Consider the following 18,389-nt stretch of genomic DNA (forward strand, 5'->3'; position numbering starts at 1 on the left):
ATGTCATACCACCATCCAAGATCAAATGCCAACCTCTGATCTCATAGCCAGTCCGAATATTAGCTTTCTTCTTGTAGGGCCCACAAAAGAAACATATATGTACAATTGGCCTCTTTATAATTTCATATTTTGTTTTTTTTATATTATAGATTATTTGATAAAACTAATTTAAGACAATTTATTTATTTATTTATTTTTATTAATAAAAACAAAATTTGAATAAATTATACTTATAAAATATAATGCTTAAAAGATCGGAACAAGTCATGTCATTCGCTAAAGAAAAAAGTGAAATATTGAAGCTAGAGCTGAATTCGTCGAGGAGTGTCAGTGGTCGGGAGTGTCTAGAGAGACCTTTCAAACCACAATGCCAACCTCCGATCTCATAGTTTGGGCCAACCACTTACTTGATTTCAATAGGATCCAAAAAATAAATATGTGCATATAGTTACGTGTAACCTCATAGTTAGTCTGACACTCGAGTTTCTTCTACAAAGGCCCACAAAACAAGCATATGTGTCTATAGTTTATTATTTTTTTTAGTCACATAACATATTATATAATAAATGTAATTTAAAATAATTTATTCTCTTATGAATAAAGAAACAAATTCAACCAATTATTTTTACATTGTAAGGGGTTTCTCTACGAAATGAACTCCCCTATGTGTTGTTGTGTACTATTTTTGAGTTGTTTATTTAATGTGTTAGATGATTAAATAGATTCCCTCCGTCAGATATCATAGATGGTTATAGTAAGTTTGTTACAAGTGGTTACAGTAACGACGGTCTGCAACAACTCAAGATTTTGAAGTATGGTATACATGTATGTAAATAATTGGTTGCATGCGCTTTAGGCTCTTCGTACATGGCTACATTGAGCATTGTGTGGATGGCCTCTTTTAGCCTCTTTCCTCAGCTGAGTGACCTCCATGGCCCCCTTCTGGGCCTTCACACTCAAATTTACCGCGACCTTGTGCATTGAAGCGAATGAAATTCTAGTCGCGATTAAGACCACTTTGGCCGAGACAAAATCCGACTTTGAGTTAATGGGGCGACCGTTGGTGCCCTTGAACTTGTTGTTGGGGGACCTTGTCTGGTCCTTAACTGCGGCTGTTCAACAACACAAAGGGCATGACATGTGGATTAGCGTTCTGGTAGTGCAGACATAGGAAGGGTTCACTCATGGGAATTACCATGGGTAGAGTGGTGGTCACCATGTGCTTCCAATTGATATGGACGCTGCGAGGATAGGTGGAGAATTTCAAGAGACCCTAGGTGGAGCTATTGCATTCATCTAGACAATAGGGGAAATACATGTGACAATGAGTCACGAGGACACAGGAGTTGTAGAGGTGATGGTACAGGCTGTCTACCTAGAGCTAATGCAGGCAACACCTATCCTTCTCGTAACAACTACACTTTGACTTGGCCTTCTCCTTCTCCTCCCCAGCTTCTCTTCACACTTACATCTCTTCCATCATGTTTTTCAGTTCTCTATCTCTGTTGCTTCACCAATTTCCTCGCTATGGATTTTTTCTTTAAACTAATCTCCTCCTAGCATTTGAACTCCATTGAGGGTAGGTACAAAGACAATATGGAGATTCAAACCGCGCTCCCCTACTTCGCAGACTCGAAACAATTGAAAACAAGTAACAAACCTTGTCACCGGGAACCCTTTCAAACCTATTGTTAGTCAACCATTTATAGGTGCAGAGGGAATGGAAAAATGGGCAAGTTGATCTGGTCCCACTAGTTTCAATACCACATGTTCTGGTTAGGTGAGACATTTCTATGTTGTTTCTTTGCATATAGATTTTATATGATCAAAATGAATTAGAAAGTCGTCCACATAAATTAGCATTGATAAAAGGTGAGATAATATATGGAGAAAATAAAAATATTTATTTTTTTTAAATAAAAAATTTAATTTGCAATTTCCTATATTTTGAAAGTTTCTTTAAAATTGGAAAGTATAAAATTTTATATCAATATTCTTATTAATCTATTACAAATCGGTGAAAAAGATTTATTTTTAAAGGAAGTGAGTTGTTAAATATCTAATTTATTTAAACCAAAGATTTATACGAAAATTTTCACTTTAAAATGAGATTTTCTTATCTAATAATTTATTTATATTTAACTTCTATTTTTATAAAATTAAAATATAAAGAAGATTTTTTACCAAATTATTTGTTGTTTAAGTTTTTGTGTTGTATTTTGTTTTAATTGGTAGTTTAAAATTACTTTAAAATTTGTTGGTGTTGTCAGGAAAAATCATATATCATGGAAAAAATTATATATGTATTGTCGATGGAAAAAATCATATCATAGCCAAGGAACTAGTGGACCAAAGTTAAGACATTTAAGAAAAAAAAAAATATCAATAGAAAAAATGTTTCAATGTCAACCATAAATTAATTATTTCAATTTTCATATTAAGTATAGAGAGAAATAATTTGAATGTAAAAACATTCATACTATAGAGAGAGAGAGGTATTTAATATAGAGTTTGACATACAAAATTGCAATATATATATATATATATATATATATATATATATATATATATATATATATATATATATAAGAAAAAAAAATGCGGATAATGTGAATACAATATTTCAATGTTGATGTTGAGAAAAATATTTCAATGCCAATTATATCATAAAAAAATCTTATGGTTAAAAAATATTATGATGAATAGGTCAAAATCAAGGAAATGTTTATATTTTTTTCTATATCTACCAAGAGAGATGAAATCTTTCAAGATTTAAACCTCCTTTTGAATGTGATGTTTGAGAAAAGATTTGAATTTTGAGAGATTTGATCCATCTCAACGCTGAGTAGATCCAAAACTAAAATAAATCTAAAATATTAATACTAGCAATTGTACCAAATAATGCAAAGGGAACATCGTAAGGTAGTAGCGTATGTCAACTACAACATTTGGAGCAAAAATCAAGGATGTGATTAATAATAAAAAAATCATAGCGAGAATCCAACCAAACAATTTGAAATTCAATCTTAGCAAAGATGACCCATTCGAGTCTAATTTCCTTTAGTGTTAATTTCTAAACATCCACTAAGAACATGCCATGTCTTGTTTGCCTCCAAAACTGGCAAATTGTTCACCCAATTCTCATCCTCTTGCTCCCATATAAATATCTCAACTTTTCCATTTGGGGATCTATTCTTGCTAGATATTTCAAGCTTGGATTCTGCTAAACTAAGGGTATTACCAACTGAGTCACCACTATATGCAATTATCCGAAATTGGTCACCATTATATGAAGTTACCCTAACTAGGTTACTTCTATATACATTTATCTAGACTGTGTCATTGTTTTATCCAATGACTTTAATGCAGTGCTTGGTTAAGAACAACATTCTACGTCAACTTCAGTGCCTAGTGAATCCCCACTTTTGGATTTCATATTATCACCATGTACTGGGCATTTCTTGAGGCACATTTACTTTTAGATCTTAAGCCTTCATTTGAAATGTCTACATCCTTCATTGATGATCCCTACAATATAATCCAAATGAATGAAAATTACTATTATAAAGACAAATGAGGTCTGTATGTTCCCGTAAGTCTTGTTACATTCAATATGTATGCTCAGAGTAATTCATTGGACTATAGTCGTGCAAGTTCTGAAAATATTTTGCATGTTGCAAGTGAATCCAAAGCAGGCTAGATCATATATATTCTTAAGAGGAGATGTGTTCAATATGATAGCAATGCATGGCTACAACCAAGCTTTTGTTATGGGATTTATTGTCACTCTAGATAAGATCTTGTCATTCGTTTGAATGCCCATCCTCTATATGGGGTACTCGAAAAAAACAAAGAGAAGGAATATTTTTTAGGAATTCCTCCTCTCTCATGGTATTGGAAATTCCAAATCTCATCGAAGATGAATTCGTTGTGTAGAATCCCACTTCAGAATATGCAACAATTATGGAATCAAATGTTTTTTTAGACTATGATGCCATGTATAGAGTGTGTTAGCTTATCATTTTTTCATGTTTTTTTATGACACAAAGTCGATTTTGTAGACTCCTTTTGGCCTAGGATAAGAATTATTAACCCTAACCATCTACAATGTGTCTTTATTAATCACAAAAGTGTAACCCTATTTTTCCAAAGATGTCAAACATGGTGACCCATTACCATGTGCATACTGTAAATTAAAGAACTTGGTGTTTCATTCCCATGTGATTTGTAGTTGAAGTTTATGATTTTTCTCATAGAATTTTAGCAGTGATGTTGAACATACTCCAAACGAATGCCCCAAATGAGAGTAAGTACTAAAAATACAATATTTTTTCTCTACATTCCTTAAAAAGGAAAAACATAGCTTATGTGTAGTTGATAATTTGAGCATAACTTGATAGTGACTATCCCCTGTTTTATGGCTCAGTAATTAAGAAATGTGGAAATATTAAATCATTAATGAAAGTCAAATTAGTTTGAATTTAGAGTTACTATTAAATCAGTGTAATGTGGTGAATTGTGTTTTGTTGCATTGACTTGGAATGTGATCTGTATATATTCATAGTTTCTAGATAAGAGGACACTCAATTGTTGTGTCACAAAGATGACTTTATTGCCTCTTTCCCTACATGTTCTTGTGGCTACCACAACAATCTCACTTCTCCTAGGACTTGTATTAAGTATGTAAATCCCATTCACTTTGACAGTCCTATTAATTTTTTTTTTAATTGAATCAACTGGATACAAAGCTCATGCTCTTTCAATTCATTATAGAAGAGATTCCCCACATGTGATGATTATGGGTGTGCAAACACCCACTAATATAAATACATCTCTTGTACAATGCACTTCTCACATGTGCCCAATTACAACACATTTGCATGTCAAGCTCAACTACAAAGAGTATTGGAGAGTGAAAATCCTATCACAAACTTCAATTACATGATGAATTACAATGACTGGAATATTGTTGCTGAACATCCAAAGTTCAACAACTTGGCCCAAATTTTCACCTTCAACTACAAGCCACATGATCCATATGCATCTTTGAGTAAGTAACTCAATCCATTTCTCTTATCTTTTTACACTTCACTGTTTCTGAGAAAACCTTATCAGTTTTTCATTTAATGCTAATAAGTTAAGACATCCTTGGTCTTGTTTATGTCTTCGATGTTGCCTTTACAGATGACAATGCATTGTTTTGGGTAATCAAATATTACAATGATATGTTTTTGGAAGTTGAACCAATGGGGAATGTCCAGTTTGAATTGTTTCTTCAAAAGGATAAAAGAAAACATTCAATCTAAAATAGAGGTCAAGGTTCCCTTGAAGAATCTACTTCTATGGATAGAAATCACTTCATATATACTCTTTTTTCATATGCTATTGACTTACAGCATTTTATTTGCAAATTTGTGAAATTACTAGTTATAAGACATTTAACATTTACTTTATAACATATCAACTCATGATAAACTTCATCATAGACCTCATTTAAGTCATTTATAAGAAATAATAATAATAATAACATTGAACCTAGATTCTTTGTTGAATTGGCCGAGGAGTGTCAGTAGTCGAGAGTGTTTAGAGAGACCATTCAAATGACAATGCCAACCTCTGATCTCATAGTGGGGGCTGAACTTTGACTTTCTTTTAGTAGCAGCCACAACAAATATATGCATATAGATACGCATGTTTAGAACAACCACATCTAATCTCATATTCAACACGACCTCCGACTTGCATCTACGAAGCCCCAAAAAACTAACATATGTGCCTATAATTTATTATTTTTCTTTTTTTTAGATAAAATATTAGTTAATAAATTTAATTTAAAATACTTTATTCTTTTATCAACAAAGAAACAAATTCGAAAATTTGATTTTTGTAAGACATTTATTTCAAGCAATTTTACAGAAAGATTATTATGCTTCTTATCTAAAAGTTTAAGATAACAAATCCAAAAAATACCTACAAATTAAAATAAAATTAGGATTAAAATGATTAAAAGATACGAACCACCAACCCTCTTCTAAAAAATAAAACAATTTTAATATTGTTCATAAATAACAAAAATTGAAAACAACTATCTTAAACATTCGTTTCAACTTCAAGACTACTTGAACCTCAACGTTTTCCAACTTGGATTGGAGCTTGGCCTTTTTCGTATGGTTCTTCTCCAAAGAGCCACCAGTTCCGACCACAAAATCTGTCCCTACCTCAACTACGAGTTTCCTTTCACTCCAAAGAAAATGAAAGATCTGAAATGGAGATAGATGCCCCTATAAAAAATCACATACATGACTCTAGAACATAAAAAGAATATAAAAAAATCGCATACACAAGTCTGCTAAAATGCAAACATGTGTCAACTTCCGACCCCGCAAAGCATCACGCCCGACTGAGGTCGGACTTATCTTCTTCTCAAGCTATTTGTTTGTGCCAATAGAAATTCAAGCCCCCCCCGCCTATCTAAAACAACACAATGTGCAGTTGGAGCCACCAACCTATTCACGAGCCTTCTGAAAATGAAAATATCCCTATACTCTCGACTTCGCATGTTTTAGAGTAAATTCCAGGAAATCTTCACCATAATCACTACAAAAAATCATGGAATTAGGGTCGACAGACAATTTAAAACTAGAACATATGGAATCAGCTTTGGCACCTTGGCCACATGACTTCTGCAAATGCAAATATGGAACAACTTGCGACCTAGCATTGCTTAGTCAACACTAGTTTATTCCTACAATATTGCATCCAAACAATAAAAAATTGAGCCGAAAATGTATTTAACACTTCGAACCCCTACAACTGACTTTTTTGACAAAAGGAACTCAAAAACTTGCTAGGTTTCTGCCACTAGAATCCAGTAATCCGCATAACCAAACAAGTCTTATGCTCTAAATTATAAAGCCTCACCTACAAGTTCTACGAAACAATGAACCATTAGAACTCCAAATTATGCACAATGACCATTAAACTTGAAAATAATGTTCATAAACTAGAAAATAATGTTCATACATTCACCTATAAAATCGTTATCGAGGAAGTTCGCAAACCTATGTCCTTCCACATAGCTAAACAATTTCAGCATTTCGCACAAAAATCTTACTTCTCGCACCAACGAAGTAAAAAAAATAAAATTCACCTCGTAACATGGAAATTTTGAAAACGAGAAGTAAAGTAAGAAACAACAAATCCAGCCTCAATGAGCGCCACAACACCAAGAAAAACTAAAACAACCACTTTGAACAACAAAAATAGCTAAATCCTCTTCTTGATGATCCATCAACCATAATAATAAATTCTCCACCAACACTCCTAAAATAAAATCAACACCACTGGAACTCAAGTAAACTAAGTCTGAGCTATACGAAGATTGGCCCTTCCCTGTACCTACACTGTCAAATCCAATCTACTATACATGGTAGGATGACGTTGACTGTCGAATTCTACAACCAGTGATGTGGTGGCACGCTGACGCCACACCAAAATTTCAGCTAAAAACCTAATGTTAACTATGAATATTTGAAACTTTGTGCTAGTATACTAACTAATAGCTTCTAACCGGTCATAGATGTCACTGCATAAGCAATGACGTAATAATTTTTTTATAAAAGGTTATACAAATTTTGACTAATTAAAATAAAAATAATATGAGAAATATTTCTTTTTTTCTAAATAAGACTACTCTATTAACATAAAAGGGATAATATTACAACTTGAACGAGGTCAAAAACACTGCCTTGAAGGAGAGGCAGCGAATATCAAAAACACTGCCCATGACAAGAAGCTTAGTCTAGAACCAGAAAGCAGAGACCACGTAGGGGAATAAGTGGTGACCTTCTTGATACTAAAGAGTCTACAGAAATTCACAAAAACTTGCAATTTGAACCAGGACTTGCAGAAATGAACCCACATATCAGTTTGAACAAAAACTTGTCCACTATTAGGGGCCTTAGGACAGGAAACCAAGGCAACAGAGAACGAACTAGTCATCTGGAGGGTCTTCCAAAATTTTGCACCAAATGGAATTAGCCATATCACTTGCACGAGAAACTTCAGGATCAGAAGGGCCAGGATCCACCGGAGCCATCCCAATGTCAAGAGTATTGCGAGCATGAATCTTCGTAGCCTTCAAAGAAAATGGATTTGGAGCAAAGACAGAGCCAGGGCCCTCCTGATGAGAGCTAGAATCTCCCACTTGGGGCTCCTCATGAAAGGCCACCGAAATGTGAGCTGAAATTCTTGGGTGGTTCAGGGAGAAATTGAAGGTGAAAAACATAGAGCCGAACGAGGGAGAAAACATCTAGTCTGGGGAACGGGGCTCCGGGTAATGGTTGGGAAAATGAAGGCGCCCTCTCCCACTACGAGTATGAGGGTAATGGCTGGCTATGAATTCACTGGAGAGGGAGGGTGAATGGAAGGACAGGCTGGACGGCACGCGCCGGGGAGTGCCACTGCGGCTCTGCATTCTATGGTGCAACCAAGGCATAGGGGAAACAACAACGACGAGATGAAAACAAGGCTGAGCGACAACGATGGCTGAGCACGGGAAAATCAGAGAAATGTCAAAACGAGGGCTAGAAGCCCAAGAGAGAAACCAGAGAAATGGCGGAGGCTGCTCCTCAGAAAGACCAGAACATGGCTCCAGCTTATTCGCCCCTTTCAAGCCGTGAAAGCCAGCACCATACAGACCATAACTAGAACAGAAATCAGAGGCTGGGTAGTAGTGCGCTTGAATCAACAGAGGCGCAACAACAATCCCATGGCTGAGCCATAATTTATCATTCTCAGTCATGCCTCGAAACGCACCCGCCATAACTATGGCATTGAAGAGAGCCCAGGTCCAGGGCAGTCCAGAATGTGCGGAGGAGATAACCATATTGGAAGACAGGCTGGGAGGATCATAACCGCTTGAGATGAAACAAATGAACTCTACATTCCTCAAATGCCGAGGCTCTGCATTCAACATATGTTTATTTGTGTGGTACTGGGTAGGCAGGTGTTGATCCACCTGGCCCCACCCCTGTCCCATCGCATTTACAACCTGGCTAAACACCTACATCTAGGGGAGCTGCATCCTTTTGGACCAGAGTTTTGCATTCCTGTTTTTGATCATGATTCTGAATTATGTCTAGAGCTCCAGTGAGAAGGGTATGCTCATTTTCCACTACCAGGTTGGCCAGTAGATCGGCAACCTTGTTGCTTTCCCACTTAACATGATTGAATATGATGGTTCGGTTGGAGTTAAGTGATTGTTCTATAGCATCAAGTCAGGCTTCAAGTCTCCAGTTGTTGGAAATTTTATGCACATGAGCCCCATTAAGCAGTTGGTTGGCCAAGTTGATGAGGAGTAGGGAGTCACCTTCTATCTCTAGAGGATGGAAACCATGTCTCTGGGAAAGAAGTAATCCTTGCCAGAGACCCTCCAGCTCAGTCGAGTTGTTCGTGTCCCATCCAATTGTGCCGAAGTAAAGAAGGAGAGGCGATCCCTTATGATCTCTGAAAATGCCGCCAAATGCTGCTTTGCTGGGGTTTCCCTTCGAAGCCCCATCAAAGTTGAGTTTCAAACTATGCTTTGGAGGGGGGGTCCATAAGTGCTGTCTGATGTTGATGCCTTCTGACGATCTGTGATGGTGAGTTCCTTGAGGGAGTTGTATGTTCCAGTTTTCCCAAATGGCTTTCTCATTTGCCAGCGTTGGAAAATCTTCCGGAAGCCAAGATTGAAGCGCCAAGGTCTCTTTAAGATTGAGACAGAAGTTGCCCCAAATGATTTCTAAAGGAGTGCTTTGGTCTTTGAATATACGCTTGTTCCTTTCCTTCCATATTGTCCATAGGAGGAGGCCGGGAATCATTCTCCATAATTGGTTGAGAAGTGCGCTTTTGTAAGGGCTTTGGTGCCAATGTCGAATGGAGTTGATGATATCCTTGGACACTCGACATTTTCTTTGGTAGCAGAAGCTAGCCTTCTCCCACAGTTGGTTGGCAAGAGTACAGGAGTCTAGGAGATGTTGAAGCAATTCCTCCTGAGATTGACAATTGGGACAAATGGAGGGCCCATGAATGTTTCTTTTCCTTAAATTGTCCCAAGTTAGGATTTTCCGGTGCCCCGTGAGCCAGAGGAATAAAGATACTTTGGGCCAAGTACCCGGAGCCCAGATTCTTCCCCAGAGAGGATCCAGAGGCGTTGGATCTTTGCATATAATTTTGTAAGCCTCTTTGGTAGTGAAGGAGCCTCTAGGGGTATATCCCCATCTCAAGATATCTCTGCCTTCGGAAGATCTAATGCGACGTTTGTGGAGCTCACTCTCTAGGATCTCTTTAGTTTGGATATTTGCATTCCTGATCAGCCTGTCGATCTGCTTCCATTGTTTGTACCCTTGTTCTGTCTCCGGAGTCCACTGGTTCTTAACAGTTTCCTTTTGTTGCTCCTCCTAATCTTGGCATGGAGGTGGTTTGAGGATGTCGTTGAGCTTTGGAAGTTGATTTCAGGTGTCCATCTAGAATCGGGCTATGCTGCCCTTTCTAATTTCCCAAAAACTATGTTGTTGGATCAACAAGAAGTGTTGTCTAGTAGTGTTCCAAATTAGTGATCCTTTGTTAGTAGGAGTGAATCTAATAAGCTCGTCCACAGGTCTGTGATTGGCGTATTTGGTTGTCCAGATGGCTGCCCATGACTTATCGGATGTAGAGAGCCAGTGCCACCATATTTTTGTGCCCATGATTTTGTTACTATGATTAGGATCTCGCAGACCTATGCCCCCTTTTTCTTTTGGCTTGCAAGTTGTAGTCCATTTGACAAGGGCCCATTTCCAATTTGTGTCAGTTGCACCCCAAAGAAAATTGTGCTGTAGAGTTCTGATTTTTTTAAGGACCCATTTAGGCACTGCTAGGATTGAGAAGAGGTAGAGAGGCATTGCCTGAAGCATAGATTTGATTAGCACCAATCTACTAGCTATGTTCAGAGTTCTGTGAGTCCATAACGTGAGACGAGATTCAAGTTTCTGAAGGAGAATATGCCAAGAGGCGTGCTTGATTGCAGAGTCTATAAGAGGGGCGCTCAGGTATTTGGAAGGCAGGGAGGCTATGGAGAAGCCTAGAATGCGGGCAATAGCATGCTGAGTAATAGGAGGGGTATGAAAGAAGAAAATCTGTGATTTTTCCTTATTTTTGCTTGTTCCTGAAGTGTCACAGAAATAATTCAAGAGGGATTTGAAAATGGAGGCTTCCTGAACATAAGGGTACCCAGAAAGCATATTGTCATCAATGAATTATTGATGAGTGATGGTTGGAGAGTTGTGAATAGAGATTTATTTGAGATGCTGGGAGAGGAGGGCCTGCTTGATATGGCAACCCAAACCTTCTACCATTAGAACGGAAAGGAATGGGGATAGGGGATCCCCTTGCTTGATGCCTCTGGAGGGACTGAAGGGTATAGAGGGAATGCCATTTATGAGGATTGAGAAGAATGTTGTAGATATTAGACTGAGAATCCAACGAACCCACATTGATGAAAAAACAAAGGTAGTTAACATTCTTTGAATATAAGTCCAACTTAACTTATCGAAAGCTTTGGAAAGATCAATCTTGAGAATCATGCCTGCCTATTTGGAGTGCTTGAGGGAGTGTATGATTTCATGAGTGAGAATAATTCCATCCGGAATTTGTCTTCCTTCTACGTATCCAGATTGTTCAAGCGATATGAGCAAGGGCAGAAGTGGCTTCAATCTGTTGGCAATGACTTTAGATATAACCTTATATATAACATTGCAAAGAGCGATTGGGCGAAACTTGTCCGGAGTATGGGTGTTCTCTTCTTTGGGAATGAGGGCAATAAAAGTTGAGTTTAGAGAGGGTAGAAGCCAATGTAGAGTGCGTGATTCCTCCACCACTTGCCATACCTCCTCTTTTATAAGATCTCAGAAAGAGTGGAAGAAAGTGGTAGTGAAGCCATCTGGACTAGGAGCTTTGCCCTCCTTGAGCTGGTTCATAGCCAGATCCACCTCCTGAGGTGATACAGGCTGAAGAAGGAGATGGTTGTGTTCTTCTGTGATAATTTTCGGCACATTTTCAGTGATCTTTTTTGTCGTAGGCCATCTATTAATTTGGGGTTCTTGACAGACCTCCTGGAAGTGACTGATGAATTCCTGTTCAATATTTGCATGATTTTCCACTCTTTCCCCTCCTTGCTTTTGAATAAAAGAGATGGTATTGTGCATTCTTCTTTGAATTTTAGTTATGTCGAAGAATTTAGTGTTCCTTTCGCCTTCTTTCAGCCATCTAATCCTAGATTTCTGCTTCCAGAGAATTTCTTCCTGTTTTCTTCTTTCCTCTAATTGATTGTGAATGTGCTTTTCCCATTCCAAAGTCCCTTCCTTGTATCCCTCTGTAATTATCTGTTGCTGGAGTTATCTCATTTCTTTGTTTAGATCTTGTTGAGCCTGAAAGATATTGCCAAAAGTCTCTTGATTCCAGTGTTTGATTTGGGATTTCAAGAATTTGAGATTTTGTTGAAATTGAAACATTTTTTATCCTTCTGGTGCCAAGAAGTTGTTCAAAATGGATCTGATGAGATCATTGAAGGTGGGATGGGAGAGCCGGAATGCCTCGTACCAGAATGGAGATCTGGTTGAGTTGCCTAGCCTTTGCCATTGGAGAGAGATAGGCCAATGGTCGGAGCCAGTATATGGAATAATTGATGCTAAGGTCACTGCCGAGATGCACTGCATTATCCGAGATGAGGAATTTATTGAGTTTTGAAGCAATTTGTTGCCGCCCAGCCTTGCGATTTCTCCAAGTCTGCATTCCATTCGGGGTTTGCATATCTATTAGCAAATTGTTTTGGATAAATTCTTTGAAGCGGCCATTTTCCTGTTCCAACTTGGCTTGGCCTCCATTCTTTTCCTCTAGCTTGGTGATCATATTGAAGTCTCCCCCAATGATCCATAGAGGATGGACTCTATTGAAGTTGAGAGCTTCTATTGTGTCTAGAAGAGCGATTTTGTTGGCTACTTCCTATGGGAAGTAAACATTAGTGAGATGTCCATGAATGTTGGTGCCGATTATATGAAACGTTGCCTGTATAATGTGATGGGAGGCATGAAAGTATGAAAGCGTTATAGCTTGTGTGTTCCAGGCAATTGCCAGTCCCCCGGAGGCACCCGAAGCATCCACTGCAACCGAGTGACAACCTGGCCATGCTTTAGAGAGGATGTTTCCAAGAGTGTTACTATTACATTTTGTTTCCTGCAAAAAGAAAATCTGGGGCTGCTCCTGCTTTATCATATTTTTAATCATTCTGAGTTTCCCGGGGCTGTTGAGCCCTCTTAGATTCCATGAAGTGAGCTTCATGATTCACTAGTAGTAGTGGGCTTGTAATACTTCGTCAATTTAGCATATCTACTTGAGTCAACCAGGATTTTCCCTATGGCAATAGTTCTTTGAAGATCTGTCTTTCTTCTACATTTTTTGGAGTCTTTAGGAAGGAAGCTGCCATCCCATTGACTGCCTGGCTGTATGCCCAATTGTTGTTGCTGATAGGCCCTGGAGATGATGACTTCCAAAGTACTGAGCTGATGTGCTTGAATCTTGTCATATTCTTTCTTCCTGCATACTTGTTCCAGCTCAAAAATGTCTAATCCTCCCAAATCAATGCTTTCCGGTTCTTCTTCCATGTGTTGCGTTTGACTGCTTTCCGCTGAGGTGAGTGCTAAGGGTAGAGATTGGCTGGGGAGACCATCAACATCCATTTCAATGGATTTCCAACCAGGGTTCTTTTGAGACACCTTAGGAGTCCTAATGATGACTTTTGGAGGCAGGGGAGTGGGTGAGGAGGCAGGGGGAGGAGGGGAAGGGATGATCAGCGGCGGGATTAATGTAATGTTTTGGGGTGGATCCTTTAAGGATTTGGCAAGAACTTCAAAGCTACTGCTAATGGAGGGGATGGAGGCAGCGTCCTGCTCGGGTTTTTTCCTGAGGTAGATTTTTTATGTGATCTTTTACAGTTAGAAAACTTGATAAAAACATCATGGTCTGCCTTTCCTGAGGGTTCAGAGGCTTGAGGTTTAGCATTTAGAGGGAAATCCAAAAAGGATGCCCAAGGGCATGGCACTTATGACAACGAAAAGGAACATGTTCAAAATATAAGGGTTGGATCCATTTATAGTCATTATGGAAGAGACTTACCGAGTCCGAAAGCGCTTCGTCCAGGTGCATGAAGACACAAATGTGGGCGTAAGAGGTGTATCTATGCAGCTTTGTTTCCTCAACAATTTTGACAAACTCTTCCAGCCCCTTACCAATGTCTCTAAGAAATTCTTCATCCAAATATTCCAATGGGAGCAAGTACATCCTGATCCAAACTGGTGCCTAGCTGAGATCCTCCTTGTTAGGGTTAAATCGCTCTACCCATGCTCTTAAATACAAACCAGCAGAGTTGAAGAAGTAGAGAGCTTCATAGCTTCATCCATAACCCTGTTCCGATCTTTGATGCAAATACAAATCACCGTAAAAAACCCCTTTGGTCCTAGCTGCAGGGTGACATGTCCCTTGGGTTTCCATTTGGCAGAGATCCATCCTTCCAGAGATTTTTCCATCGGCCAGAATCCAATAAATTTGCCAATGAGCGCATGGTCCTTCATGTACTGGATCTGACTATTGATTCTGTGGCTGGGAAGTTCTATTTTTGGTCTTTCAGCTGCTATGGGTCTGCAGGTCGTTGAGGTAACCTTTGATGTTTCCTATTGCTTGGTATTTCCTTCTTGTTCTTCATTGCTTTTGTTAGACTGCACAGTGGAGTCCTTTGTCGTTTCTTGCATCATGGGGTCCCATTTATCTGTGTTGTCTTGTTCTGGTCCCAAAGTGTTATAGACATTTTTGTGCCTCGCATCATGGAGCATGAAATGTCGATAATTACAGAGATCCTCAATCCCTAAACATGTTGTTCTTACCCCTAAAAGAACAAGGTCATCAAACAACAGCACTTCCAATCAGTTCTCCACCTGAAAACACTTCAAAACAGGCTTATTTTGGATCATGTCAGCTGCTCCACTGAGCTTCTGCGCTGGAATGCAACTGTCCCTCCTTGTACCTGCGCTGGAAGTCAAATTTAATGAAGGCTACCTGCGTTGGGCGAGATTGGCCAAGTGGCACAGTCATTCTGCAAGGTGTCAATTGCCCAGGAAGCTTCCAAACTGACACTTGGTTCATGAGATTCGCCCTGTGATGAGTAAGAGGTACTTGATCACCATGTGTAAACAAGGATCTCCAAGTGGACTCAAGAACTGAAGATTAACTGAAGAGGGAGAGGACACAAGGCAGCTTCATGTCAGTCTCAAGCTGACTCATCTTCTCTTCTTCTATCCTATATATAGAGCTCTTCTATGAGGTCTAAGGAGGCTGGAATTTTGTGTTAAGCAAGGAGGTGCTATTGGTTTACAGTTAGAGCTATTGGGTGATTGTTTTACTAGAGGTGAAGAGGAGAGTTCTTGCTGCTGGGGAGGTGCTGCTGGATTGGAGCCATCAATGGTTGTAACCTTCTCAGAACCCTGTTACTTCTATCAATAAAGTTTTGCATGTTCTCCTATATACTTGTATTGCATTGATGTATTGTATTTACATGTATATTTGATTCACTCTAATCCATGCATCAGTTATGAGTACTTGTATCTTGTAGTTTCCTCTCTTGTTTTGTGCAGGATCTGTGTGTAGCTGGACCGGCAAAGAGAGCAAAGAGCTGGGAACAAGAGACAAAGAGAGAGGACAAGGATCGACTAAGCGAAAGACACCAGGTTGGTTAATCTTTTCTTCCTTCTCTCTGTACTTTCATAAAGGAAAACATCAAAGCTTTACTTTCAGTTATTGCTAAAGACTGTCACCTTTAGAGTAGGGATAGGGTCATCCGCATCGGACACTTTTCCCCACAACAAACTGGCGACTCCGCTGGGGAGCCTAGTATCTTGTTGGTGTTTGTAGTATTTTGCTATTCATTTCTTGAAGAAAAGAGTACCAAATCGAAAAGCTTTTGACTATATCAAAAGCGAAGTAGAGGGACTGCTACTCTTGCTCATTTGCTGAGCAAATTCAAGATTTGAAGAGCTTATCTACAAAAGACTCTTTACTCTTTGTGATAGCTTTTCATCCTCTTGATCATCCCTTAGCCTGTACTTGACCTATAGCTTTTTATTTCAGCAAAAACAATGCATTTTTGAGCTTTTTATGACCCGGAATTCTTTGTAGACGCGACTCTCGTGTGTCAGTGCAGGCTGTCCACAGGCAGTCTGCATTACAGCGCAGGTGCTCCCTTCGGGAAATGCGCTGAGAGTCAAACTGGCAGACTAGAACCTGCGCTGGTCCAATTAGCCATTGTCTTGCTCAGCTTTCCCTTTGTGTCTTGGCCTTGTTTTCACTGATTTTTTGCTGATTGCTTGCTGGTCATTGTACTTGCTGTAAACCATTCTCCTTGACATTATTCCGCCTCAGTTGTGTGATGAAACTGTGAATGTTCTTTCAGTATTTCTTGTTTTAGTTACAGTTTCCCATTGTGAAAAGCGAACCAGTATAGCTGTGGCCTCTTAGATCCTGAACTGTAAAAGTGTCTTTGTGATCTGAAGAGCCAGTTTTATTATTGTTCATGGCTGTTTGAGTTTGTTTGTTTTTCATTTTATGGTTTGGATCTATACATTTCCTGTGTTTAAACAAGTCGATCATAAGGTGTCTTTTTGATTATTGGACAAGCTTGTTTATTTCTACTTGAAATTAGATTCAAAATTATACAACAGTTTCCTTTTTGTCTTACATCAACATTAAGGATAACGAAAAGAAATACATGCATTGTGCATTTTGCATTTGACTGTGTGCTTGACGATTTAGGAAAATGTGCATTTTAGTGTGTGTTCTATGATCTGTTGAAAAAGTTGTGTCTTTCTTTTCCCTCAGTAGATTAAGGTTTTCAAAGTTGAAAGATTGAAAAGATTTGCTTCTCATCTTAGATTGCATATAGGAAGTTGTATATATACATCTCGTGGCGACCCTGAAAGGCAAACTGTTAAGCAAGATCAACATTAAAATAAACCCAATTTACATAACAACGCTTTGTAACATAACGCAAACATCTAGAGGTCTAGGTAGAGACGTGTTCCGGCGTCGTTAAACATAGTGACTGTCGATCTCTACGAAGGTGGGTGATTCCTCCTGAGAGTCAGTGGCACTAACACGGACTTGTGCTCCCGCGTACCGTCACGTATATTGGGAGACCCCTATAGGCTTTTATCCTTTATCCTTAGGAAACTGTGTCGGCCGCCCTACTGATCGCGATGCAGTGAACACAGCATTCACGAAGATCTACCATCCGTACCGTAAAACGTATTCTGTGGTTTCGCGAAAGGTTTGGCACACCCTCTGCCTAGATCTCCAGAGCAGTTTCTTTTGGCCTTTTTCAAACTCTATAACTGAAAAAGTCCAACCGAGCATTTGTCACTTCGAGCTCGTTAATACATCGAAGGCGACTAGAGTCATCTTTAGCTTTTTCTCGACTCTTAAAACATGAAAAAGCAAGTTTGTGTCTAAAAGCGTCGTTAATAAAATTTATTTTAAGCGGAACATAATCACCTGTTATTCCCACGTTGATCTTTCAGTTGAAAAGTATGGAGCCCACCAACCAAGGAAGTAACCTTGGCGGAAGTCCAAATCCCTTCTCCTCTTGGGGAGATGTTGGTGCGCCTCATATGGCTACATTGTCACTTCCAGGATTGACAATCGGCCTCCCTGTATGGCTCTTTTCAACTAATGTAGTCCAGATCGCCACTAATCCTGAGCAGTCGAATCAACAGTCAGAACAATCTAGAACTATCCACCAGCCTTCCACTTCTTATGATACTTCCTCTGATCCTTCATCTTCGCAAGGTAGAGCTGGCAAAAGTCAGCCTCCCAAGGAGAAGAAGGAAAAGAAGAAGAGAGAAAAGAAGCAGAAGGAGCCTCTGGCGAAGGCGACTGGGGGCAAGCAGAAGAAAGCTGACAAAAACCCACACACTGCACCGACCAGGCCTAAATCACCATGTGTCATTTGCAAAGGGATCCACTTCCATCGTGATTGTCCTTGTATTCCCCGGATACTAAGGGACTGGTCCCCAAGGTTGCACAATCCGGTAGCATCAACCTCTGGTTGTCATGTTGATTGCAATCCGTCAACTAACGAGAGTGAAGGACGAAGAAGGGGACCAAGATCACCCTGTCTATTGTGTGAAGGCAATCATGCCATCCACAAATGTCCATTCTTAGATGAGGCAAAGAGAGTTTTGGAAGATCGCCCGGTTTCACCGTTGCGACTTCCTCCTGGATATCAAAAACTCGCGCCTAATCCCTCGATAGTTGAAAATACAGTTGAC

General features: G+C 39.2%; 1 pseudogene; it reads right to left on the reverse strand.

Annotated features, from left to right (window-relative positions):
* Window positions 1-773: 773 nt before the first annotated feature.
* LOC149158555 (uncharacterized) lies at window positions 774-8,287 on the reverse strand (annotated as a pseudogene).
* Between the last annotated feature and the right edge of the window lie 10,102 nt (window positions 8,288-18,389).

The sequence above is a fragment of the Pinus tabuliformis genome, chromosome 5_2, assembly GCF_031772625.1.
Source record: "Pinus tabuliformis cultivar Carrire ecotype Pingquan chromosome 5_2, CPIR1, whole genome shotgun sequence".
NCBI classification, from domain to species: Eukaryota; Viridiplantae; Streptophyta; class Pinopsida; order Pinales; family Pinaceae; genus Pinus; species Pinus tabuliformis.